Here is a 25,561-nt window from a genome sequence, read left to right as displayed (position 1 = left end):
TAGCAGAATCATTCATGATTCATAAAAGCATCTTCAGCAGTGGAGAAAAACATTGGAAGAGTGCAGTTGGTCAACACACACACATATATATATATATATTATATAAATATATCATATATTAAATAACCTTTATGTGCATTCAGCATAGTAGGGCATTTCAAATACAAATGGCTATGCATTAATAAACCAGTACTAAATCTTCTGCAATTATACCGTAAAATGAATTCAATAAAATGTATTTACATCTTAAAGGTCATTCCTGACTTTAGAAGAGTAATTTGTTAGTCTCAACAAAATATTGCAGGAGTGCAATGTAAACTTTTTGGAGCAAATCTGTGCCTGTTATTCCCGCCCTATGATTGGTCAAATGTGAATCTGTCCTTAACAACAAGAGTTTGGAACTCTTAACTATGCAGATTTTACAACTTTTTGTTAACCGAGGTTTACACAATATGCACGGTGAGTCCAAAGAGTTGATCTTTAATGTTCACAACTTCTTCCATAAGTAAAAAGGTTCAAAGCAGGGAGACCTGAGGTTGCAATGTCTAGAAAGTGTTTTGAGGTTATACCTCCATGCTTTGCAAACCACACCCAGCAAGCATGGGCTTTCTTTTGGAAAAATATCAATGTTCCATAGAAGCTGTTGAACTGTTTCAAGAACCTCATCTCAAGCCAAACTAAGACATGGGGTAGTCTATATTCTTTAAAGATACATTCTGGCAGCCTCCTGAATAAGATATAGTGTAAAAAAAACTATTGCATTTTGTTTTTGCACATTTGTGATACACCCTGCTGTGCAGGCCTGGGCAGCGTTAACTACCACCAACACGCACGCACAACTGGCCTTTCTCAAGTGAGCCAACCGAGATACCTGCCCACAGAGAACGATTAGAAACAAAACAACGTTTAATTTCGCAGTCGAGCGATTGAGCTGGTTTATACGACTCCAAAACTAGGCTTCCAGCAACAGTGTAACAGGAGCAAATGGTATTTGGTGTAACAATAGAGAAGAGTAACAACATGCAGCGGCGGCCTCACGAACTTCCTTGTAACCTGGTAGATTCTCCAACGAGACCAAATAAGCGAAGGAAAGTAAGGGAAGCGATGGGGCTTGTAAAGTGTTTTAGAAGTGTGTTGATGCCGAAATACTTGATTTTAATAAACTGTTTGATGTATTCGTGTTTGTACAAGCTCTACGTTAAAGGAAAAAAGAAGGGAAAACGGCGGTGTGGGAAACGACAAGTTTCCTTTAGCATCTCCAGCCATAATGGCATTTGCAAACAAACTTCTACGTGCCTTACCATGAATGCGTGTTTAACGTAAGAACGTAACGCGATCCTGCCAGCTTGCATACAATTTAATCGAGATGGGTTTATTGAAATGTGATCTTTAACTAACGATGTATCTAAATCCGGGTAAGAAGATATTATTGGGGGTTTCCTAAATATATGGCCGAGTTCAATGGGAGCGAGGCCAAACGTGTTTACTGCCGGCCATCGAGCATGCACGAAAAGTACAGATGGGAATCAAAAGGAGCGAAAGCAAAACAAATCTTACCCATCGCAAACGCGACAACGGCGAACATTCCCAACAAATCGCATCTCCAAACCGTAAGTAAATCAGGTCCTGGAAACCCGGACCTCCGCGGATTCCATTCTCGGTAGAAAAAAAGTGAAGTAATTCCACAAGCGAGCGACTTTCCCCGGTTATAATCCTAGAGGTATCCCATTTTCCAAAAGAGCCCGGACCGGCAACAAAGGGCTCCGACGTAACTTATGATCAAAAAAATCGGAGTGAAACAAATCTCAGCTCCGGACTAGAAATGGCCAAGCGAAGTACATGGCTGATCCAAGACGTCCCAAACTTATGCAGCCCTTTTTTCTCCCTCTCGATCGCTCTCTCTCAAAGAAGTTGTTCCTGTTTCGCCAAAGCTGGGGGGAGGGGAGCTTTTTTTATCAAGCTCCTGGCCAAAGCGAGGAAGGGAGCTTAAAATCCTGCAGGCTAGAGAACGGAGATCCGCCACAATAAACGCGTCTCGCAAAGGTTTTGAGCTCCGCTGTGTGTTCGTAGAGCTAGCAATAGGGTGTCCGAGACCGCTTAGATCATGATGTTAAAAATAGCGAAGGATGAAATAATAACCGCCTCTGGCTGCAACATTATTGCACCGTCCGGTGACGGACAAAAATGGTGTCTGATACGAACCAACGTCAGTTCTGAAAGACAATATAAGCTATTGAACCACTTGTAGGGCTTTGCTTTTGTTAATCGACATTATATGACCGACGTGTCTCGCTGTGCTTTGAGGAGCTATCGCGCGTTTCACATGCATTAAAAAAAGGATACTGCTTGAAATTCCTAGAGAATTTCCTTCATCCTTTGGATTGCCTCCCTTTACAGTGGTTTGGGAAAAGCCGCTATATTTTCATGGTGAAAGTGCGGTTCGATTGTTCAACGCCAAATAACACGCAGGGGTGTCCGATTCCGCGTGACTTGGCTTCGCAAACGACTCGCTCTCCCCCGAACGTAAAAATCACAGCTTTTACTCGCGAAACGTGTCCGACGTTGAGAAATGTAACAGGAGTGATTGAAATAGCTCACGGCACTAACATGGCTCCCTCTATCAGAAATGAACAAGAACCGCTGATGTGCGACCGCCTCCCCCGCTTTGATCCTACGGGATGGTTCAGTCCATATTTTAAGTAGCAATTCTAGGTCAGCTTGACGTGCCGTGTCCTCGTCGAGTATCGACTGTTGGGGATCAATGGATGGGGACGGTGGTCTGAAACAACCGCAATGATTTATTGTTCAGTTGCAGGTAATGACCAATAAAAGGTTTATTTAGCACGTTACTGTTGTAGGAAAGACATGCTGCTGTTGGATGCGCTTATATTTTGTTTTTAGTCAGACGTGAGAGGTATGAGAGATGGTGTGAAGTAACAGTTCAAGTAATCCCAAGGTGACATAAGTACAGATGTCACACATTTCCCCCCTTTCTTCACAACACACATTAAAGGCGTTCACCTAAATATGCCAGGGTTAAATTTAACCACGACTTAAATGTAAACATTTAATTGTATACCATAACTGTTGCAAGGGACGGGATTTTAATAGTCAATCACTCAATATTTTGAATAATACAACGTGGTGATTTACTTCGTAGTTTGCCGATTTCATTATTGTAAATATTGTTTTTGTGCAATTAAATCATCTTAAATAAGACAGCGACGTGATATCGTTCATTTTAACGGGAGCCTCGCGACTTCCGGTTGCAAGAGCAACTATTTACGTTGGCGACATGATGTGGCCGTGTCCTCGAGTTCTTGTCATATTCTGGTAAAGAGGCCCTCTTTACATTTCTAGAGTATCATGGTCATGTATTAAATTGGCCTAGAATAAATTAAAACTTTAGTGTGATTCTTTTGTTGTTGTTTTCAAATTTATTTATTGGATAAACCCCTTGAGATGCACCTACTCTTTTTCAAGGGGTTCGTGAAGATCTTCCGTGTCATAAAAGATCAAAAGTGTGCTGAAAAGACTTCGAGACTTGCCAAAGAAATTCTTACACATGACCAGATTTAACAAAATTGTTTATGCCATTCGCAGTATTCAATTTTGGGGGTTCAATCCAGGTGTTTATTTTAAGGCCACACTTGCTCATCTCACCACAATTTCACAAGTCTTTTATCCCGAAATTGTTTACAATGTCCTGTCCAAATCTGTCTTTTGGAATCACATAATGCTTATTTCTCTGTCGTCCTCCGGGATGATTTAACAACAAGAACTCTTAAAGAGGAAAAACTAGAGAGCGATAGAATGCAAAAGCATTTCATAAGTAAAAGCCCAACAGAGCAGAGCGCAACGGCAGTAATACATTTACTCATTTAAACAACCAGAAATTGCAATTTATTCCAGCCTAAAATAGTGTGGGACAAAAATGCACTTGTTCTTAATTTTCATAACAGCAAAACAATAACCAGCGTTTATTTGTGTGTCTGTTTGTGTGAGCGTGCTCAGAGGGGACAGTATCTTCTGTTCACACTGCAGCATATTAAATGCTGAAGAAAAGAAGAGGTGAGACACCAGGGACTAAAAGCATTTGCTGGCAATCTAATCCTGAGCCGTCACAACCACCAACAAACCCAAGTGATTCCACCACCTTGGTTTTGGGGATAGAATGGAACAGCTAAAAACAACAACGTAAGATTCTCTGTCCTTCCCGCGGTGTACTCAATTCCCCATGATGTAAGCAATTGCTTTTTACTCACTGCTGAGTTTCAAACGGGGTTCCCCCAGGTTACAAAGTAGAGAAAAACAGACAATCCTTTCCTTTTTTCCTTGGTGATATGTACAAACAGTGCCTCCCTGGTGATGAACTCAAAATATATGAACTCTTTTCCAGGTGAGAAAAGCATGACAGTGTTTTGGTAGAGTATGAAGTTTTTTTTCCACAATACTCTTTGGTCAGAAAATACTCTATACAAAGTAGATGCGCAGCCAACGCTTTGAAAGCACAACCCATTTCACTTCAAACAAATAATATTTTTGATTATTCACTCGTCTTCATGTCATTTTAAACCTTGACAATATTGGACCCCATTGAGTTCCACCATATGGTCACAAAATAGGGCTGTCAAAGGATTAATTGGGATTAATCACATCCCAAATAAAAGTTTGTGTTTACATAATATTTGTCTGTGTATTTGTGCCTAATAATTTTGTATTTATAAACTTATCCTCATGCATATATTTAAGAAAAATATAAAACAACAAAATTCTAAACGTTTATTCATCATTTAAATTATTGGTTAATACAAATAAATAAATGTAAATATTTCCTCACTTTATATTTGTGTATGTGTACGAGTATGTGTTTATAAATACAAAATAAGTGTGCACAGCATACAGACGAATAGTATGTAAACACAAAAACTTTTACTCTGGATTTGATTAATCGCGATGAATTACTGGACAGCCCTATCACGAAACCACTTCAACGTTTCTCAAAATATCTTCTATAATGTTTTACAGAAGGAGTCAGAGACAGCTTTTTAAAGACACAAGGGTGAAAAAAACAAAGAGTTACCTTTAAATGTCTGTGTTATTAAACCAGATGTGTTATTGTTCAGTGTATTGTTTTGCCTTCTCACTATTTTTCAGCAGTATTATTAGGCCAAATATCAACTACAACTGCTTCACTGAAATGACATCAATTAGCATGTCATCAATATGGCATTTAGTACCAAACAATTTAATCAAGTACCATAATGTATTTAGCAATAGAAGCACATCAAAGCTATTCATAGAAAAAGCGTTGTTTACAAAATGAATAGAAGATATGGATTTTTTGGCTTGAAATAGGGGCAAATGTGAATCGTATATATTTGTTCTCCCAGCGCAAGAGAGCCGTCGTTCATCTCTCGTCAACTTTTGGCTGGAGTTTGGTGGAAAGATTTTTTGGCCACATTCGAATTTTTCTTGTCAAGACAGACGTTGCTGCATGATCGTCCCTGCAAAACAAACTTATTCTCTCTTTCTCGCTCTCTCTCTCGCTCTCTCTCTGTTTATGTTTATGTCGTTCTTGCTGCTCCACCCTGCTTTTTTTCATCTTATTCTTCTCTGCATTGCACACTTTGTCAGTGTAATAGAAAACAGTTGCCTCTATCCACGGCAAACGCATTCAGTTTGCTCCAGGAGACCCAAGAGCAACACTAGAGCGCTAAGTAAACACCTCATTTTTCTGTATACTGTCTAGCAATGCCTATGATTAGAACTGTATAAATGTGGCTATGGCATCAAGTTCCCATACGAGGCTGGAGCCGTGGTGAAGCTGCTAGTGACATAAACCTTTGCTTATTTGAGTGACATAGGTTTGAGCCTGGCCTGCAACTTGATTTATTCTCCCCATCTCTAATGTTTTACAGTTTGTGGCTCATGGTACAACATTTTGTCCAATTTTTAAAAAAAAGCATTTAAGAACTTTTCATAGCCATAACGTTTCATAGCTATGTAAATACATGTCTTACTAAAAATCTTGTTTTTGGTAGCATAGCCGTAATTGTTGTAAATAAGCTTTGGCAGATATCCAAATAGGCGTAGCATTCCAACACCTACACAAGTCTCTCTTGGCCTTTGCCTAAGCCGTGAGATGTTATCTCACTATCAGAAATGGATGTGCACATCCGCACTAGGAGGTGAGGACTGGACCACCAAAGTTGTGTTGATGGGGGCTTAATAGATGTCATCTGTTCAGACAGGTATCCAGTCATTATGTGGTTATGCTGGTGGATTTTAGTGCACGTCAGCCCCTATGTCACAGTTAAGACGCAGGTGTCCCTGTGTTCTGATGTCGGCCTTTATACAACACCTCAGAAAGCTTCCAACAAGTTTCCATGAACGTTGGTAAACACCTGTTTTCTTTGCATCTTTTTGTTCCCTTCTCACGTGAACTATTGTGTTCGGTCGTGTTTAAGTATGTGAGTCTCTGTGGGTGTTTGATGAAATATTGCAGTGGTTTGTGGTTGTCATGGTGGCTGAGGAGGCCAATGTGGTGTTTGCTAAACAGACTTGAGGTTTTCTTCCTTCAGCAACGTATTTATATTTTTCTCATTCAGAAACATGTGACATGCTAAAAGACGTTCAGCATCTTTATTGTTGTCCTTTTAAGTGCCCAAGGATATATATATAAATATATACAAAAAACATACTGGAAGTAAACTTCGGGCCATGCCCATGCAACCGATGAAACTGTCTGTTTTCAATGTACTGTATACAGAAGATTTGATATGACTAGTAACGCTAAACGTCATTGGTTCTACGAGAACTGACCAAAAATATTGATAAATCATATATGAATGAAAAATGTATTCAATAACTTCAAAATATTTTGCTCAAGATATGTCACCGCAGGAGAGAAAAGTGCACTCGTCAGAGCATTTCACACAGGATCTTGAAAGCATGCTTAGAAAACGGTTGAATCAGTGAAACGCAAATGTACATCAATACACGTCAGAATAAGCGCCTCCCTGCAGATCTGGTACCAGCTCTCGAGAGCCTCTCCTCTTCAGACCGACTACAGGCTGCGTGACTCAGCACGTCCTGGCAAATGGGCCAGTCAGCACGGCTGCCAGTCAGTCACTAGGTCATCAGGCCAGCCAGCCAACCAGTAGGACGTCTAAAATGCTGCACAGACCGAAAGCGTCAAAGCTGATAAATAATTGAGGAGTGCAGTCATTAGCCTAGATTATTTTGCTTAAATGCTGGCTACCGTCCACTACAATCAGACGTTGTTACCTCACATAAAATCTAAGCCAACACCTGCCAGTCATACAGTGAGCAACAGATTGCGCATGATTCCATTGGATGCCAATAAAAAAACGTGCATTTCATTTATGTTGAAATCTGTTCGATTTAAGAAGGCTGGTAGGACACCAAGAAAGAAAGATTTTTCCCAGGCACTCCGCAACAGCCCGCGCTATGCTGGGCCCCTTTGAGTCGCTTGGAGCGTCGCCAGAACACATACACATTATCAAACCCACAGCCATAACCAAAGACACTCAAATGCTTATGTGCCCAAGCTTATTTCATCATAGAAATGCAAAGCATATCAGTATACACACATTTGCATACACAACGTATGCAAATAGCATATGTAGTGTAGTGTAGTTACCACAGCATTTTTCGAAGCTCCATATTTAGTTTGAGGCTAGTGGCAAAGGGAAAGTACAGTTTTTTATTATACAGGTTCCCTGTCAAGGGACAAACATGAAAGTAACTGTAAATAAGTTCATTTTTGTTGTAATGTTCACACTTTCTACTGTAATTCTGAGTGAATTGACATGAAGAGATGTTGTTTTGTAGGGAGGGAAAGTCGAGGTTGTTTTTCTTTGCAACGCTAGCCTGTAGCCGCTATAGCTGTTAGCCGTATCTTTATACCGTAGCTTAAATCTGTTCATCATAGCTATTGTAATTGTTGGTTCGAAGATATGTATTATTTCATATAAATAATATTGATTGTTTTTATTGTTTTATGTCTGTCACAGGTTGAATGACACAAGATTTTATTTAAAAATATGTTTCGTATTCTGTGTTAAAAGTATAAACATACAAATTCGGAAAGGCATGTGATAAGTAGGCTAAATAATTAGTGGCTATTAGTTCCTGTAAAGGGAAAGTATGTTAAACCAGCCTGATCTCACGAGAATGTGTTACTATTCTACGAGGTGGCTAATTTTGCATAAATTTGACAATGTGAATCTTACAAAAATGAACGATTATTAGAAAATAGCAGTATAAAGCATCTCACCTAACGCTACATCTAAGCGTAACAATCACTGGCACGAAACCAAATTGGAATGAAAGACACTAAAAAATTCATACGAATTAGCCATTAGTTACAAATTCCGTTGACATTGTGTGGGATAACACGCAGATAAAACTGTCAGAGAAGTTATTAAAAAAAAATACAATTTAGAGCAAGAAACCTTATAAAATAATAGTACAAATTTGTTTATAAAAAATCTAGACAAACCCAAGTTTTGAATAATGTCAAAGCTTTTTTGAATACTGCTGCTTTCTTCCTTGCGCTTGTGTCCATTTCTTTGTCTTTGGCAGGTCTCAGACCCCATGATAAACGGTGGTTGAATATCAATGAGGTTTCTTCTCTCTCTGGTCTGCAGCAGCTGTTATAGAGTAATAGCTGTTGCACTGCTATTTGAAGGGGATATATATAATTAGAAAATCAATACCATCCGTCGAAACCCTTTCACCTATACACAGCCATTTTGACCTTGTATATGTATGTCCCGGTTCGCTTATATACTTAAAGATAAATAACAACAGCTGGCATAACATTTAAATAGTTATGCCCATGCGTTCAAGCAGGGTGTCCGCCGGGTCTTAAAAAGTATCAAAAGTTGATCAAATTTTTTAGAGAAGGACCTATAAAGTATTAAAAGTCTTAAATGCCATGTTACGAGGTATTAAAATTTTTTTTATCATTTTTTTATATTTGTCCAAAGAGGTCATATGGAAAAGTTTGCCTGAATTGAAACATTCCGTAGGCAAATAGTGGGAGGTCCATTTACACCCGGTTGTTAATCAACATTGATTATTACAACATTCCATTAATAAGGAGATATCACTAACTAAGACCGTTTAGTTGTGCTATCTTACAATCAGTATATAGTACATATAAGTTAAAGTGTTGCCAATGTAACCGATTGAAACAAAAACAAGTGGCGATGAGGTTTTAAAATGTTTTGAAAAATTATTACATTTAGCTCCATGAGTCCTGTATATACCCTGTCAAGGCTATACCTCATTATTGCCGTAACTTTAACATTGTACGTCTTATATTTTCTAACCAATTAGTTTTTCTGGCACCCGATGCAGTTCTGTTGAACACAGCTAACAATGAGAAAACAGCTTTCAGCAAATATGTACGTCTTGTGTGTTTGAGATATACAGAGTGAACGGCACCCCTGCAGTTATCTCTGGCACTTGAAGCTCGGACGCAATCGTCTGTTGTGACAGTGGCGAGAGACTAAGAGATTTCTGTATGCAAATAAGACGTAAACAGACCATCAGGGAGCCATCTGTGGGGCTGGAACTCTCTGTGGGGGCGGGGCTTCTGTAACCAGGGAGACAAAAGTTACAGTTCGCAGCATCGGGTTGAGGTCAGTGGTCCATAGACCTCTGTGAATGTAAATAGAAGTGTTATTACCTTCGGCCGTCAGTGCATTAAAGGGATACGCTGATATAGCTATGGATTAATGTTCATTTGGTGCTTACAAATGAGTTGACTGTCTAACCATGCCCCTCGCAAAGACAATGGGGGTATATTGGCCAGGCTCTTGTAATTAACTATTCAAAACGTGGAAGGGGAAATGAGGTTGAAGGTTAATTCTTACAAGCTTTGAGCAGCCTTGTGTGGATACAACATGCTGTTTCATCAGTGGTGATAAAGGTTTATTCGGACCTATGTTAAGGGGCATGTCTACATGGTGGCCAGGGGTGGCACCGGCCCCCACTAAAAGTTTTTAGTGAAACTTCGGACATCTTTTGGATTTGTTAGTGTTTCAGACCAAGGTGGAGTCTGGCAAAATGAAGTGCAGTCTGAAACTAGATTTTTAACTGAAAGTAAAAGGTAAATGTTGTTGCTGTTCTTCTGAAACTAAAAATGTGCTGTTTTTCAGGAGATGGAAATAACGCTGTACTTTTTACATGATTAAATACAGTGTAACTTTTTAATACTCTTTATTGTTTTGATGTTTGCAAAACCAAGTAACAAACAGAAAGGGTGACTTATTTAAAAAAAGAATTTTAGAAGTAATATTTAAGTAACCTACAGTGTAATGTTTCAAACAGAAAAGGCGACGTAGAGGAAAAAGTTACGATGAAATTACCAGACTGATTTCACAACGCCGCCATGTTAAAATCGAAACTGAGGCAGCGGTGGGAAGAAAACCGGAAGGACAGATAGACTGCAATGGTTTCGGAAAACCAACCTTGAGTTTTTAAAAACGATTTATGATCTTAAATGTGAAGATATAAGCATAGGAATTGTCACACAAGCTGTTTTACTTTATCAAATAAGCTGTACCATCACATATTAGTGACATAAGCAGGTTTCATCCGTGCACACACAGCAAATCTAACGTTGTTTTTAAACGCATAATTAGTTTTTATGTCACACACACCCGATGGTAGTCCACCATTGCAGTCTATCTGTCCTTCCAGATTTCTTCCCACCCTTTCCTCATTTTCGATTTCAACATGGCAACGGAGTGAAATCAGTCTATATAATGTGTAATTTAACTTGTGGTTCATTTCTGGGTAAATCCACAAAGACTTTATGCAACAGGGTTTAATTAGATCATGAAAAGTAGAGCATGATATTACTGGTTTGTTATTTTTCCCTGTTGCGTGGCCCTGGTTTCATCAGCAAAAAACAAATCCAGAAAAATACACGCCAATTAATAACTTAAGAAAATTAAAAAGGCATTGTTGTTTTCATGCTGTTATTAAATGTAAGCTTGGGTAATATTTTGTTAGTCATTAACCGGAGTCACTGAAAATCGCCAGAACCCACAGCACAATATTTCTAGGTATATGCTTGTTGTACACTGAGAATCTCTTACCCAACCTTTATGTGCCATTTATATGTCATTGGTCTTTTCAGGAAATCTCTTTGCGTGCGTGCGCTCCATGGAAGTTGAATCACAGGAGTTTGTTTCCGAATCGCACAAGCATTGTGTTCCAGCATAGCCTCTCGGCGAGGGAACACACTATAAATATCACACACACTTACAAGAAAAGCAAAGCACTCCGCTCTCTCTCTTTCACACACACACATGCTTCTGGAGTTCCTTGGCCCATTTCACCTATTTAGTGTTACCACAAATAACATCAAAACCACAGATGCGTAGGCCTACCATTATTTATCAACAACACAGTTTTTCCCTCCCTGTTTGAGTTCAGCCCAGCACCTTCATTTAACCTTGCCCAAGGGTCTCTACCACACCAGACCAGCAGATGTACAGAGTTCTCCAGCAATACGTTTACAATATTTAGCTTACATGCTATCAGGCTAAACGACTTTGATCAATTGGCTTAATTTAACTTCATTCAAGAGAGGGTTTTGTTTGAAGAATTGGTGTCAAACTTGTTGCAACTCAACTATACTTCTTCGAAACTAAAAGATTTTAAATGGTTTATTTTCTGTTTTATTTTTATATACCTCTCTGAAACGGTCCATATGTTATACTCTTAAGTACATTTTTAAGTATCTGTACTTTTTACTTTGTAAAAAAAATACTTTATGAAGTACAACGTTATGAAGCATGTTACTCCACTACATTTCTTTAACGCATGTTGTTTTTTACTTTAATGTACTTAAAAAAAAATTACTTTCTAATTGGATCATTTTTACTCTAAAATTTTGGAAGAAATGTACATGTAATGTAGGGGGCTCTAGTATTAATTGTAAAAACTCAAAAAATGTAGTGCTTTGATAACAATGATAAAGAACAAACACTTTAATAACATACTTGAGTAAATATACTGAAGGACTGTCCACCTCTGCTCCAGAATACAGATTTGTAAACTAGTTGTCGACTAGGTTACACTAAAAAAGTACACTATACTTAGTTTTATAAACTGAAAGAGGGCCAATTTAGTCCCAAGTAGTATTGAATAGTCTAGTCCACTTAGAAGTAGACTCCCACTAGTACTTACTGCATACAGTAAAGTACCCGAAAAACAATACCCAAACTTCACTTAAGTGTACTTAATAAATGAATTTAAAGGATACTTGTTTTTGGAAAGGGCTTTTTGAATGACCACGGTTTGCGAGCTGTGGAAAAGGGATTGAAGATATTTTGTGAATGAGTTCCTAGTATTTGCACTGCATTGCTACTGATAAAATGTATACATAAACATGCACACAAAGATGTGAAGCCTTATGAAGTCGTATGAACTTCTTCTGTGGTACTTTCATGTGGCTTTGGCGTCTTTTTGGAGCCTGGCCCGTTTCCCATCATACGGAAAACAGCAGCTCTGCTAAACAACTCCCACAAAAGAAATGAAAACGTACATCAAGCGTACACCAAAATGAGGGTTAGTCAACAAAGACCAAGTGTTTTCATCTCAGGATAGATGAATATAGATGAAATATTTATGTTTTTGATTCTGTGATAGCTAAGGATCTGAGCTGTGGGCACAGAAGTTGTGTGTTTCAGCTAAAGAAGTGTTGACCAAGGAACTGAGAATCATTACCTGATTTTAGTCCTGTTCTGTCCTCATTGTTCCCTTGAGCGTGACACCTTCTCATGTTCTGCCTCGGGTTGTTCTGGAGGGTTTACTTTAAATGAGATAGTATCTGCTCCAACGGCAAGTATCTAAACACATCATCTGTATAAAATCCTGACAGACCTTACAGTCCGAATATCATATCATTGTAATTATGCTTCTCCTGTTTTCTGGTTTGTATCTATACAGAGTGCCATTGTGAGAATAATGTAAAAAGCCTAAATGTGCCTCTCTGTCGCCATCTCTGTTTGAAACATAACATTGCAGGTCATCAATAACCGTCAAAGTCGGTTCCAATACTCAAAAACACAAGAACATAACGCATTAAAGAACCCGAATGTGTTCTTTATATCAAGGATGCATTGAATGCGGCCTTGAGCACCAACGGAACCCAATTGTAATCCCAGAAGTCACTGCAAATTGCCATCCAAGTCTGTTTTTCCGAGGCTGCCTCGCAAGACCGGTTTCCAGAAGAACACAAGTCCGTTCTTTGCGTTTTTGGAATTGAGAAACATCAAACTCACTTTTTGTGTGAAATCTTACCCAACATCTGAAATTGTAAAGCGTCATTTAAATCATCTTAAACTCACCGTAAGGTAAACAGTTTTGAACTGCAGTGTTGGGTAAGTTACTATGAACAATAATTAATTACTAGTTACCTTATTTTCAATAGTGTAGTTCAATACTCAATACTGTACAAACTACTCTCTCAAAAAAGTATTTAATTACTTATTACGAATTATTTTCTATGTTTATACTATATCAACCTTGATTTGTTAAGTAAATCATGGATAGAAATGAAACGGCTCTTTCGAGTCTCCAAAATGTATAATAAACAACATAAAGTATTCTTTTTAACTTACCAAAGTATTACAAATGTAAGAAGGATACATTAAAGCATGCATTTAAATGTTAGATTTAGAATTTTAATGTCAGTTTCACTATTGTATATATTAAACCGTATTTAGTTTAATTACATCAGAAGTAACTGTAATTAAATTACAGGAAAAATCGGTCACACTTCAGCAAAGGTGGCAATTTTCACTAATAACAAACCATTAACTATGACTTTTCCCCCAATAAACTCTTAATTTGGGGCTTATTAATAGTTAGTATGGTAGTTATTAAGTTTAGGGATTGGGTAGGATCAGGGATGTAGAGTATGGTCATGCAGAATATGTGCTTTATAATTAATAATAAACAGCCAATATGCCAATAATAGGCATCTAATAACAACTATAGTTAATAGTGAGAAATGCCCCTACTGAAGTGTTACTGAAAAATCTGAATAGTCCCTTACTTAAATTACAGTAACTGATTACCTAGTAACCAGTTACACCTAACACTGCTTAAATGTAAACCATATGTTTACTCGGCGAGCAATATTTGTCAAACCCATGACTTTGGTATGTTCATGCGTTGACATGTAAGCTATATCTCTGATAATTCCTGGATGCGGGTTAAAAATCTGGTCTCGGATCAGTGCTATACAAATGTTGTTTAAGTGGGGCTGGTACTTTTCCATGCATGATAAAATCACCTCATTGGCCCAGTGCTGTCATCAGAGACGGGGAGCTGCTCCTTACAGCTGGCCTACCTAAAGAGACCCCTTTTCTCAAAATACACACACAGAGGACATAAAGCTAACTTACAACACACTGGAACCCATTACACTGTGCGTACACATTCAAATACACAGATACAGACACACACATAAACATTGTTTACATCCAGACTATACCCCCACCCCTTGAGACTCATTCCACATTCCTTAACCAGACTCCCTGCATTCTTGTTCTGTTGGAAAGGGGGGTCTGACCGACTTTACTCCTCCTCTCTCTTTCTCTCTAGCTCTCCTTTATTTCTCCTTTTTCTGTCCTGCTTGCCATTCCTTTGTCCTGTACTCTTCTGCCATCTCCTTTTTGTAGCTCTCCGTGAGTAATAATGAGCATGTGTATGACAAACTAAAGTAGGCCTATCTGATTTTGTTCAAATAAATGTGTGCGATAAACAATGCAATGACTGTAAACAGGACAACACAAACAGACTCTGAGGCAGAGCTCTGTCTTCTATAGCCACTGTATCATTTTTGACACGATTTTGCTATCTGCGACGTGTTTCGGGGATCGTAAAAAATATATTTAAATCGCTCTCGACTCTTGGATTGCTGGCAAGTAATTGGCAAGGTCAGACATTTGTGAACATGCGACAATTAATCAACTAGGTGTGTGTGTCTGAGAGAGAACGTGAGAGAGCAACAGAGAAATCATTTTAATGTGAATAATGTTGATGCTAGGTTCTTGTTAAAAATCTTGTTAATTAGCGCTCCCGGTTCTTACAAGTTTGCACTGAAGAATCTGTAGTCCATGACGTTTTTTGACAAGCTTAGAGACGATTTTTTCCCTTTTCCAGACACAACGTTTGTAACAGGGAGCTGACATGAAACAAGCATATAACTGCAAAGCACAAACACATATTTGATATAAAAATTCTCTATTTTATAATAAATGAAACTACTTTTGTCAGTATTTTAAGTACTGCTGCTCGACGCCATCTTGGATTTTGTTTGCCATTGAGCTCCCCCATTGCATTATGGGATTGTCTTTTCCACGAAGGACACACACAGGAGTGGCATACATTTCATCCAAATTTTTTTGTGCTTCTCCAGCTTCCAGCTTTCACAACTGAAGCCTGCCTACGATGTCTTAACAAATGCCGCCTATGTAGGCAGCTCATTTTGCTTTGGAACAGAGCGACAGAATCAAACACACATGCTCGGTAAGAAAGAGAACAAGTGCCCGTGGCATTATGATCACCGGTGTTTTTAGCCTGTTTTTCTCATGAAGCTGAAGTTAATTTCACTGAAGTGTCCCTCTCTGTGACGCAGCGGTATATTCTGTCCGCACAAACTCCCTGCTGTTCACCGAGTTGAGCAGCTTGATTGTGTGCTCAGCTCACTGAATCTTTTCTAGACACAGACCTGCTGTGTGTGTGTGTGTGTGTGTGTGTGTGCGTGCGCGTCCTTGTTTTTATATCCCGGTAGGGACCTAAATCTGAATGCTCTCCAACACATGGGGACTCGTGTCACCGTGGGGACCAAAATGTGTGTGTGAGTGTTTGTGAGTGAGTGGGTTTACAGCCATGAATCCGTCACTCAACATAAAACTGTCTTTAGGTGAAATGATAACTAAACACACGCACATACATCTTTGTTAACTGTATTGCACATTGCATTTACTTCTCTAGTGTACACTTTCTTTATGAATTTACTACTTATGTGAACTAGTCTCATTCTGTTATCTCATATAATGTACACTTCTATATTACATTTACTAGTGTGGAGTAGACTTCCGTGTTGTATTTACTTTAGTTACTAGATTTGGTCATTCTTTGCTAGTCTAGTCTTTCATTCCTTTTTTGTGTAAGGTACACTTCTGTATAATGTATTACATTATAGTCTGCACTTTTGTAGTCTATTTAATAGCGCACATTTCTATAACCTATTAAATTTACAAGTGTGGAGTACACTTTAATTTAGTACTTGCTAGATATTTGTGTATTGAACTTGTATTATTCTTTTCATATGTTAATGTTTATAAACCAAAAGACACTTTCAAGTTAACAGGACTTTTATTTTGACAGGTCACCGCAAAGGGTGTTTGACAGTAGCTTCAATGCAGTCAAAAGCATAAAAGCGCCACACGAGCATTACATGTGCAATACACACAACCAAACCACTTTTAAGTAACGCAAAACAAGCACCTGAATCATTCTAACTTTATTTATAGCTCAATTTGCATTGTGTTAGCTGTGCAGCGTTGTACTTTCTGGTTAAGAAATATATGTTTTGCAGATACCATGCCATTCCGTGTTATACCGCAAATTCCTTTTTATATGTCTGGACTGCACGATTCCGTCCGCTTTTTACACATCGCGGAAATCGTAGGGCCCTACTAGGGAAACCCATATCTGGATACCTATCGCATCATGGCCTTGTATCGGGTTGTTGGCGATACACAGTCCTAGGGCCTAGTATAGTTAAGTGAACTTGTCTCAATCTATTTATTAGTGTAGTGTAGTCTTGTATTGCATTTAATAGTGTAGTGTAATTTAATTTTCTAGTGATGTCAACATATTCTTATTTTATTTACTAGTGTAGTGTACATTCCTGTATTAATAATCAAGTTGATTTTGTATACTACTTTATTGCACACTATCAATTTCCTATTTTTAGGAAATTGTACTGTACTTTTCCATGTAAAGTTTTCTTTCTTTAATCTACACTTTACTTTCTAGTGTAGTTAATAGTTTACATGTAAACTGCATTATATTTACTAGAGTTTGCTGTGTTTTGTTACACATCGCCTCAGTCCGGCAGGGTCCTGTGTTGGTATGGTAACAGGAATATCAAAAGGGGAGGGAGGGGAGAAAAAGAGAGATGAAGACGGGTAAACATGGAGATTTGAGTTCTTGGGGTCTCAATCTGTAACATATCTCTTTATCACCCATGCCCACCTCACATCCAACCATACACAGCAGTCGCCTCCTTCTTTCTCATCTTGTTTTTTCTTATACATACAGTGTTTTCATTCTCCAGCGTTTCTCGTTGTCTTGATCACTGTTCGAATTCTATTTGTATTTATGTTTCGTCTACACCAGACAGTGTGTGTGTGGCTTACTGAAATGTCTCCACAGTGCACTATTTCTGTCATCACATCCCCTACTGCTGCAGTAATAAGGAGCCGAGCGGTGAACTGTGATTCTGAGCTCCCAGCGAACCTCTAATCCTATAACAATATTTATGCACACATGTAAATTGAATGCCACCTCTTAATAGGTTTAAATTTGATTTTATGTAAAACGGTGTTCCTCAACAGGGATAACAAACACTTTTTCATTTTTTCAAAAGACACTGGGCTCTTAATAAGACAATACCAGCCTTACACAAACGAACAAATTGGCCAAACAGCAATAAAGATCTTATATATGTATCCACTTACGACTGATCAAGCACTTTTCGTTCGTTTCTTCTTTTCGTTTTATATACAAACGTACCTGAACTCAGTCATGCTCACGAGCGGCGTTATAATTCATTCAGGGGTGTATCATTAGACTGTCCTTTGACTGGTTCAGTAACAGCAGCAGTTGCATTTTCCCCCCACAGCGCTGACTGATAAGTCGAGCCACCAGCACACAGCGCTGTCAATCAGAGCCATAATGGCTCAGGCGAAGGAAGCCATTTTGAAAATTTCACTAAACTCTGTGACTTTCACTGGCACCAGCATCCTACTGGGAGGTGTCTGTTTACGCATTGAGACATTTCATATAATTCCCTTCTTTTCAGCTCTCGACAAAGACAGAACAGACGCTAGTGAAGCAAAGCTAAAGCTAACAACGATAAAGAGTCAAAGACAATTGGAGATTTTGTTTGGATGTCAATGGTTTATCATTTATCAGCTGGAATGAAATCGCTCTAAAGGTGATCCTAGCAATTTTGTTCCTCTGTATTGTTATGTGGTGTGGACGCTGCTAATCTCTAGCATTTACTCTTCATTTTTCATTAGACTTGGTGTAAATGGGCCTTTACAGACAATCCAGATGTGACCTATAAATATATGTTCGTAAGTAAATATGTTAATCCAAGCTAAAACGTTACATTCCCACAAGGCATTTCAAGGTTAGGATAACGCTCTTACAATTGTATTCATGGGATGTTCTTATAACATTATTGTCTGATTTGCATCACATGTTAAGATACAAGTTATTTATTCTTGTTGAAGGTTCTTGTAATGTTAAAGGAAAACATTATTAGAACAACTTTCTCAAACATCATTTAACATGACTTGAAAGCAGCACTGTGTGCTACACTTGTGTGTATAGAACATATAGCGAAGGATGTAAACCATTCTGAAAAGGGTTAACCGTGTTCATTTTGCAATAATCAGGAAAGCAATCTACTCTCATTTAACTCCAAAATGGGCTCATGACCTTTGGTAGAGAGGCCAAATATATGCAAATATGAATCAAATCGTCTGCAATCGTCTTTTGTTTAATAGACACGTTGAGGACATGTAGGGGATGCACATGTTTGAAACTTGAAAAATATGTGCGAGACTCTCTTTTAACCAAATTTAGATTACACGAAACTGTATTAAACAGAGACTACGCAGCTACTTTCAATAACAACAACAGCAGCAGCTCATAAGCTTTAATAAGGGAACAGTTGACCTGCATGTAACCGCAATCCATCATTCTTTAGTTAGAGAATCAATGCGCTGTCACCGTTAGAACAAGTAGTGAAATATGACCGCAGGATTGTCAGCGTTGATGCCGGTATAGCAATCATAAGACAGTTAGAATATACAGCTGACAATTTCAACTGGTGCATTCCATAATACTGGCATTTTTGTACACTTTTATGTGACTTAATTTTGCTGTTTAGTGCGGTTCTGTTGGGGTGCCAATGCAAAATAAGAGTCCTCGACATTAGTGAAGGGCGAGAGATAAAGAGGCAATATAAATTGTACGTAAACTTGCATGTTTAAATTAAAAATATATATATTTTAAGGATCTTTTTTTATTGTTAAGAGTATTGATGACAAATAGCAACAGGAGATAGTTTTTTTAATCTTTCTGGCTACTGTAAAACATGCCAGAAACTTAACCAGGAAGAAACTGTCGTTTTTCTAAAACCGCTTATAAAATATTCCTTTAAATAGTTTTGGCACCAGATAAGATTCCTCAAATTCCAGAGCGTCTGGAGCTCGTTTATCTAACTGAGGAGATGGGTTCTAGAGGAAAAGAAAAAAAACGGAACACTCACTTTACTCCGCTCGTTCCTGCCCTTTCCTTCACTTAAGAGTCACATGTCCTGACAATACAGCCTCTGTTTTAATAGGAAGATCTCAGACCTGCACAAAAACGAAATCATCTACCAAAAACGCCAATGACTTCTTCACCTGAAAGCTTTGTGTGAAGGAATGTAACATCACATAAAAGCCACATTATCTGATTAAAATGATATTCTTATGTCATTCGACATGTCGGATACAGCGAGGTCTAAAAGTGTTAGTAAAAATAATTAATTTTGATCATCACCATTCAAAAGTGCCAAATATCTTTCAACAACATCCAAACCAAAAATGTTTGCTTTTATCTCACCTCACACATGAAATCAATTAGGTCGCCAACAAGATGAAACTCCCTCCAAATTCTCGCCGTGCCACATTGTCAAATGTATGTTTTTAGCCTTCGTAAAGTCCACCAAATATCCCAGCCAATAGTTGCTTCTCTCAACCAACTTTTAAAGTAGCGGCTCTAGGAAAAGATGCCATACTTTAATGAAACATATCCGCTACGCCAATCTGAAATCAATACTGTAGCTTGTCATAAAATAATGTTACGCTTTTGGATGAGGAAGGTGTTTTCGACCTGGTGTAGCTAATGTGAACAGTTAGTTAGTTGATTCTACGGTCTGTTCCTGACAGCAGATGGGGGATGGGAGAAGCCAGAGAACTGTGAATAAGACAAAAATAAGGGGAGACGAGGGTTGTTTCAGAGACTCTGGTGAGTAATGTATGTGAGAGAGAGAGGGCATGAAGGAGGCGTCAGGAGGAGGAGTGTTTATGTATGTTGCTCAGTTTACTCCAGCATGTTTTTTATATGGCTGGAACATGTGTGTGTGAGAGAGAGCGCGTGTATATGTGAGTGTGTGTTGAGGCCCATTGGTCTGTCTGAACCTGATACTGGCCCCCCATATGCAGCTGCCCCCTTAGTCTCTCTCTCTCAGCCCTATAGAATGACTGGGGTTCAAATCTCTAGTAGTTAGTTTAAGGCTCCAGTGTGAATCTCATGATATCACAGGTCTGGGTCATATTTCATCCGCACCCAATTTTTTATTTTAAAGGCTGTTCATTACATTTACATTCATGCATTTGGCAGATGCTTTTATCCAAAGCGACATACATTGCTTTAACCCATACACTTATACTTAGGTATATGCAATCCCCTTGGATCGAACCCACAACCTTGCGTTGTTAACGCAATGCTCTTACCACTGAGCTATAGGAAAGTATTCATACTTTTATAACAATTATTTTCTCCTCAAATTTTCATAACTCTTGTGCATCTGGACGTTTTACGTTTGAGTTTACCATAATTTATTTAAATGATCATTTCTGTATTATGGAAAAAAACTATAATGCCATGTTTTTTTAAATTTTGGGAAATGTGCTTTGTCTGTATCACAAGCATCACCAAGAATGATTAATTGCAAAAACAACTAATGTTTTCAAAACCGTTTCTCTAAACCCTTAATCCGTTTACCATTGGACAGACTAAAAATCACCTTAATCACACCTTAATCGCCTTAAAATCACACTATTGGTTGAGCGTGTGTTGTTTTGTAGGATTAGTTGGAATGCACTTTAATCTTACAGACATTTGTCTTCTTTCAGTTACAGTAATTCTTATCGTATCGCTTATATACATTAAACTTCATAGAACTTTGAATATAATTTGATAAACCTACAGTTAGTCAATGTACATCTTATTGAAAATTTTGCAATAAAATTTTTCTGTATATTTCCTTATTTGTTGTTTTTCTCTACTTGTGTTGCAATTCTATGTTTAAGTGTGTATTTACCCTAAAGGTGCTTTGCACTATACCACTATAGAAATGAATTCAACTTGAGGTTTAAATCAGAATGAATTAAAGGTCCAGTGTATGCACTGTAGTGGTTAGGTTGCGAATTGCAACCAACGGCTCACTACACCCCTCCCTTTTGAAGCTCTACGGTGGCACAGGACTAAGATGAGGTCATGTTTTTGCTTCTTTGCGGAAGGAGATAACATATCTACAAAACGCGCTTTGTAGAGCAGTTTGTCCGTTTATGGCTTTTGTTGAAACAACTTGGCAGGGGAGAAATAGCTCATTCTAAAGTAATAAAAACATAACGCTTCATAATGTAAGGTCTTGTTACACCACTGAAGACATAGTTATGTATATCATATTGCATTTCCGTCAGAATAGATCCTCCAAAAACATTGCACATTGGACCTTTAAAGACATGGCTGATGAGTAAATTCAGTTCAGATCATATATTGGGTTTGTTACTGCGTTACAGTAATGAGAATTTCAGATGGGAAAACTCCACATCATAAAATAATGTTGAGCTTCAAAACAGTTATGAATATAAATAGAGCCTGTTGTTCTTTTTATGCAAAATATAATTATATTTTTAATCAAGGTGAAGCGCGACGCGGCTATGCGTTATATCTGTCTTGTGCCATTCTCCCACCTACAGAGCGAGAATGTAAAATGCGCACTTAAGGCAGACAAACAGAAGGAGACGGAGATAAAGAGCGAGAAAAACAGAAGCCACTTGTTAACAACCATATTACAAACAATCTCTTCACTCATGTGCAAAGGAATAAACAGGCCGTATCAGCGGAAAGCTCGCCCTCTCTCAATAAGAGCTCATTCAGCGTATGACGTACAGATGTGCTCGGCGAGAGTAAGCGATCACAAAAGAGGAAGACTGTTGACAAGGTGTTGCACAAGGAAGGAGTGGCGGACAAGAGGAAAAGTGGGAGCAATGGGTGAGAGAGAGAGAGGCACATCCAAGTTGGCAGAATGAATGGAGAGTGCAGAAGGAGGGTGTGGGAGGTTGATAAACTGTGTGCGTTTTCAAGTGTGTGGGTGTTTGTTTTGTGTGTGTGCTTGTGTCTTGTGGGGGAGTGCACACATGATATTCTTTCTCTATATGTGTGTGTGTGTGTGTGTGTGTAGCCTCAGGCTAGAACACAGACACATCGCTTCAGCTAGTCTAGCAGTAGAGACTGAGAGGAAATGATTTCGCCTCTTCACACTGGAAGAAGCTTTTGGACACACTCCCAGTAAACTTGCTTGACTGGTTGCCAAAGTGTTCATGTGTGTGTGAGCGACAGAGTGCGTTTGCGTGGTATGTGATGTGACAGCATGAACCTTCCCTCACACACACAAACACATACAGACGTTTTACCTAGACTACAGCTGAGCTCCACCCAAATGCTGTAACTGTCCTAAAAGAACTTGAAATATCATTGGCACGACTGTACAGCCAAACCGTTTCATCATAAGTGAAGCGTACACACATCAGTCACACTGATTTACTTTAAATACCTTTATGAGAAGTGATGCAAAATGGGAAATTACCCTTCAATGCGAACATAAGTATTTTGATAGCTACAATGCAAAACGAATTCGTAAATATCTGACGTATTTAATTGCCGGTGCTCGCATTTCACATTAGAAACTTGAACAAGCACACAAAATAGTAACTTTAAAGTCACCATGAAATCAAAACTCACTTTTAGTTTTTTATTGATTATTGTGGTGTTTATAATATTTATAATAATAAGTCCCTACATTCTTCTCATTCCAGATGCCGTTTTACTTTAATATACAACACGGTACAAAAACAAAACAATCGCAACATCCATTTCATGCTGATTTTATTGTTGATCCAGTGAAGTCAGCATGCAACTGATGTTGAGACATGCAACATGTAAACGCTGGACCAGGACTTATTTTTAATTAAATTAAATTAATTTTTCAATCTTATGTAAATAAGTATTCAACATTTTGATTCACTTTAAACATTATTTAAACATTTGTGTAGTGTTAGAAACTGAAACAGTTCTTCGCTATTACTTATTAAAAGCAACAACCTAGCAACTAGCAACCACCCAACACACCCTAGCATACACAAACCCAACAAAATCTGATTCCCTAACAACTACTCTGACCACCATGGCACTCCATGACATATCTGCAAGATTTTAGAGATTTGGTGTCTCTACCCCACTCTAGCTACCCCTTGGAACGCTACTATAAACTCTCAAAACACTAGGCAACCGCACAAAATTGGCAATACCAATATAAAACAAATTATTTATTAATACACATCCAAGACTATTAGATTTATGATTTTTAAAAGGGTTTCATTATAATTCTTCATTGATAGTAAGGATGCAATCATTTGCATTCGTGCAAATTATTTTATTCATTCTTTTTGTGTTTGTTTCGTGGGATTCAAACCCACAACCTTTGCACATCTCAACCAAGATAGAGTAACACATTTCTATTTCGCAAACTATTTCTAAGCTTTGTGTTTGTTTTAAAAGCCCCCTGGGTGTTTGTCAGCTATAAAGTGAGACTGATGGAAAGGCGAAGGCTGTCCATCATCAGCATGACAACAAACAGACACACAGGTTGTTTGATTCAGTTTGCAGGATAAGCAGCTTTCTGTGACACGTCTTTTCAGAAGCCTTTCTAAATTCGCATGCGAACGGTTGAACATGTTTTTCACACTTGCACAGCTGCAGGGATGCTGCCTGTGTGTGTGTGTGTGGCTGTAATCCTTCATTATCCCCCTAACACACACTATACCTGCAGTGTGTACATGTTCCTGCGCCCTGACAGCATCAACACACCTCTGTGAAATCAGCCACAGCTGCGAGAGCCAATCACACAAATCTGTCATTAATTCAGATGGAGTCGCCGTGTGTGTGCGCAGCGTGTCAGCGACCACCACAGTGGGAGTCACACACAACCGCTGACCCCAATAAACTGGACAAATGAATGCGTGGTCTCTGAGACTTTAATCGCCATTTGGTTAAAAACAGTAGTGGCTAAAAGTGATGGAAAATCTGTATTATCTTTTTATTCAAATATATTATTAAAGATGCATTGAGAATGTTGTATGCATGTTTCGTAGTTGTGCTTTAAGTGTTAAACGAAGGTCTGTTTTGTAGAGAATTTCCAGAGGCTGCCAAAAAATTACATGAGAATGGCAAGTATCCTGTAACTATTAATTTAACAAATATTAATAAGAGATGAAATTGTTGTCAATGTATTGTTTTATTACACAATCTCTGGGGAATTTGTAACTTTTTTACTATGTGGCTAATTAGAATGAAGTTGTACGATCTTATTTGTATGTTTTGGTATGATTGGCTGTCATACCAGTGACGGTTTTAGGGGTGGGATATTAAGCTTACGTTTGTTTACAATTTCCACCGTACAAATTCATAAGAATTAGCCAGCTCGTAAAATAGTTACAAATTACAAAAAATAATACCTTAAAATTTGTTTTGTATCATACACCCCATATTTGGACGGTATAATTTTACCTAAAAGAAAATATTTTACGAATATGTAAATTTATAAATGTAAGTGATTGTTAGAAGTAAATTGGTTGATAATTGTCCTATTTCTAGACTGTAAACCCAAATATTCACAATAACCAAACAGATTAAGTAATGTAAACTTAATTTTATAAAAAACAAGTTCTACTTACTTATATATTTTAAGTTCCTGAAAAACTTTTTTACTTTTGAGGTGATTATTTTTGATTAAATAAACTCAAAAAATGGATTTACGCCTTGTTCAATTCACTTAATTTGAACAAGTTAATTCAACACAATTGTTCAAGAAGGATTTCCAATTCCCAGCATGCTTTGCGTCAGTAAATTTAACATTTGCAGTATACATGTGAATGCTGTGCAATGTATGCAAATTTTAGGTATGAATAGTCTGACCATATGTAACATTTGCCAAAAATGTGCAGTAAACCACAGAGCACACTGCTTGAAGTTCTGTATCCCACAATGCAATGTGCTCTTTGCATTTCCAGTGTCAAGAATTAACCTAATGCAGCTGCTATTACTTTTAACCAATGGTTTAATTGGAATAATTTTGATGAAAAAATAT

At 38.1% G+C, this 25,561-nt stretch overlaps 1 protein-coding gene and 1 long non-coding RNA gene across 6 annotated transcripts in view; one reads left to right on the top strand and one right to left on the bottom strand.

Moving 5' to 3' along the window:
* Positions 1-25,561, bottom strand: part of bcl9 (BCL9 transcription coactivator) — an 82,366-nt gene that overhangs the window by 35,747 nt on the left and 21,058 nt on the right. For 2 of the 3 annotated variants that reach the window (XM_056772327.1, XM_056772345.1), the window contains exon 1: positions 1,558-2,529. The exons of the other annotated variant lie outside the window; for it this stretch is intronic. The gene's annotated coding sequence lies outside the window, so the exon portion shown is untranslated. Of the gene's footprint in view, positions 1-1,557; positions 2,530-25,561 lie in introns of those variants that run through there. 3 annotated transcript variants of the gene reach the window in all.
* Positions 2,711-25,561, top strand: part of LOC130439802 (uncharacterized) — a 49,851-nt gene continuing 27,000 nt past the window's right edge. For all 3 annotated transcript variants that reach the window (XR_008909495.1, XR_008909496.1, XR_008909494.1), the window contains exons 1-2: positions 2,711-2,815; positions 4,015-4,197. This is a non-coding gene — a long non-coding RNA (uncharacterized LOC130439802). The remainder of the gene's footprint in view (positions 2,816-4,014; positions 4,198-25,561) is intronic.

The sequence above is a fragment of the Triplophysa dalaica genome, chromosome 2 (assembly GCF_015846415.1).
Source record: "Triplophysa dalaica isolate WHDGS20190420 chromosome 2, ASM1584641v1, whole genome shotgun sequence".
Classification (NCBI taxonomy): domain Eukaryota; kingdom Metazoa; phylum Chordata; class Actinopteri; order Cypriniformes; family Nemacheilidae; genus Triplophysa; species Triplophysa dalaica.
Note: the sequence above shows the minus strand (reverse complement) of the source record. Positions and strands in the feature narration are given on the sequence as shown.